Raw genomic sequence first — 3,221 nt, 5'->3', positions numbered from 1 at the left:
GGACGGTTCAGGAGGGGACCAAGGAGCATACTGCCACGGCTCAGGAAGGAGGAGTAAGGGTGTTATCACCCATCGCTGAAGCCGAGCACATGGATCAGGCTTCAAAGCCTGTCGAGGCCTGTTAGCCGACTCCTTCCAATGCTAAGAAGGCCTCTACTGCCAAGACGGCTTTCAACGCCGAGAAGGCCTCTGCGGTAAGTGCCGAGACCTCCTCTTCGTCCGAGACGCTTGTGAGACCCGAAAGGGTAGATTGGACAGTTGGCGGACCCCTTGCTACGTTTGGTGGCGATTTGAAGGGCAATCCTTTCCAGGCCTTAGTGGATTTGATTCCTCATGAGGGTCTCATAATGGAACGTGACACCTCTGCTCGGGGCATGGCTGAGCAAATGCTCTTCAACCAACTCGTCGTAAGTTTTCTGATTCTTACCTTAGTTTGTTTTCCTTGATATGCATATGCTAACTGAATTTTTCACAGGGTCTCATGAGGTCGTTGATACTGTACTGTTACTTTCGAAAGACAATACAGGGTTCAGCTTCTGAAATTAATCGCCTTAAAGACAAGGTCACCGAATTGGAGGCCAAGAATGCGGAACTGACGAAAATCACTGTGGCGCAAGACGAGGAGCTGTTAATCTCAGGCCAGGAGCAGTCTAAATTGCTGGCCGAGACCTCTGAAGCTGCTACGGCTCAGGCAAGGGCTGAATCAAAGATTAACGATCTGCTGACTGAAATTGAAGGCCTTCGAAATAAAGTGAACCGCCTGCAAGAGGATAACTCTATTGTTAAGGAAGACTTCAATCAGTTGGAAGAAACACATGCAGGGGTCTCGGATCAACTAAAATTGGCCCAAAATGAGGTCTCAGATTTGAAGGGTCTGGTAGCCGAGACGAATGAAGCCAAGGTGGTGGCCGAGGAGAAGCTCAAATTCTTTAAGGGAAAATACGCCCAAGTAAGGGCTCAGCTGAAGGAGGCTAGAAACCGAGCTGCTGATTACTTACGTCAACTGTCCTTTGCCTCGTGGGTTCAGAATTCTGCTTGGGCTGACGGGCTCATTCTTGGCTTTGAAAGTTTTCGAGCATGGGCTATGGACTCGACTCGGACGATAGATCTTAACAAAGTGAAAGTCGAGGACATCCCTTGTTCGGACGCAGCCATGGCACAACTGGTCAACCTGGGTCAAGAACAAATGCCTAATGCTGCAGGAATAAAAGATTTCTTCTACGATCCCTTTTCAGATCAACAGCATCGAGGCACTGAATCTGCTCCTGATGATGCCCATTCTGCCGAGGCCAATACTGCCGAGTCCATCTCTGCCGAGGTTCCTGATGTTACCCCTAAGGGGAGATGATGTAATACTATTTGTCCATACTTCTTTGTCAATGAAATGGGTTTTTAGTGTTTGTATGAGTCTCTAGATAACCCCTTTTTTTTTATTTGTTGCTTAAGGTAGCTAGGAATTTGCAATTGTATTTCCCCGAGTTATATCTTGGGGATTTCAACTTATCCATAGTTATGCTACCTTGTGATAATTGATTGCTACCTCGAGTTAGGTCTCGGAGAGTTTGGTTGCTACTCCGAGTTTTAGGCCTCGGAGAGTTTGATTGCTACTCCGAGTTTTTAGGTCTTGGAGGGCTCGATTGCTACTCCGAGTTTAGGTCTCGGAGGGCTTGATTGCTACTCCGAGTTTAGGTCTCGGAGGGCTTGATTGCTACTCCGAGTTTAGGTCTCGGAGAGTTTGGTTGCTACTCCGAGTTTTAGGCCTCGGAGAGCTTGATTGCTACTCCGAGTTTAGGTCTCGGTTATATTATGTGAAGAGAATGCTCCTTTCGGTTGCATCATTTTTGGGACTTGGAAGAGCCTTTTCAGCCGTCTTCTTGGAGACTAATGAAATTATTTAATTTGTACATACGAACCTTATATGCTGCATAACTCCGAGATACTTTTATTCATTGAAATAAAGTAATGAAAAGACGAACAGATTACATATCGCAGCATTTTAGACATAGTACTTTTTAAGGTGTTCAGCATTCCAAGGCCTCGGAAGAGCCTTACCTTTGGAATCTTCCAAGTGGTATGCTCCTGCTCTTTTGCACTCAATCACCCTATAAGGTCCTTCCCAATTAGGAGGCAGCTTTCCCTCAGCCGGGTCCTTGGTCGCCAAAGTAGCTTTACGTAGAACCATATCTCCAACTTTGAAGCTTCGAGGCTTGACCTTTTTGTTGAAATAACGACTCACTCTTGCCTGATATGCTGCTATACCCACTTGGGCTTGATCCCGCTTCTCTTGTAGCAAATCCAAGTGCAGCTGTAACCCCTCATTGTTAGTCTCGGATTGGAAGGTCTCTACGCGATAACTGCCTGAGCCTACCTCGGCTGGAATGACTGCCTCAGTTCCGAATGCTAAGGCATATGGTGTCTCTTCGGTTGGAATTCTCTTGGTCGTTCGGTATGCCCACAATACTTCTGGCAGATCTTCTGCCCAGTTTCCTTTCCGATCATCCAACTTCTTCTTTAAGATCTTGAAAATTGTTTTGTTGGTGGCCTCTACTTGCCCATTTGCCTGGGGGTGCCCTGGAGACGAGTAATAGTTCCTTATTCGCAGCTGGGCACACCAGGCTCGGAATGACTCGCAGTCAAACTACTTTCCATTATCTGTGATAAAAGCGTGGGGAATGCCATACCGACATACGATATTCTTCCATAAAAATCGCTCTATTGCCTTAGCCGTGATATTTACCAAGGCTTCAACCTCTGCCCACTTGGTGAAATAATCTACAGCAACAACTGCGAACCGCACACCTCCCCCGCTCCGAGGCAGTGGTCCTACTATATCTACCCCCCATTGGGAGAAGGGCCAGGGTGAGGATATTGCACTCAAGTCTTTAGGAGGTTGATGAGTGATATTTGCGAATCGCTGGCACTTGTCGCAATTCCTGACTATATCTGCCGAGTCTCGACTCATGTTGGGCCAATAAAAACCTGCTCGTACTGCTTTATGCGCCAATATTCTGGCCCCAGAATGGCTTCCACAGACCCCTTCATGGATCTCTCTAAGGATATAATCTCCTTCATCCTTCGAAACACATTTTAAGAGTGGCAACATGAAACCCTTTTTGTAAAGGACTCCATTTATCATTGTAAACCTTTCGGCTCTCACCTTCAACCGGGTAGCAAGCTTTCTATCTGAAGGAAGTACTCCTCTTTTCAGGTATTCCATGATT

The sequence above is a fragment of the Corylus avellana genome, chromosome ca3 (genome assembly GCF_901000735.1).
Source record: "Corylus avellana chromosome ca3, CavTom2PMs-1.0".
Taxonomy (NCBI): Eukaryota; Viridiplantae; Streptophyta; class Magnoliopsida; order Fagales; family Betulaceae; genus Corylus; species Corylus avellana.
Note: the sequence above shows the minus strand (reverse complement) of the source record.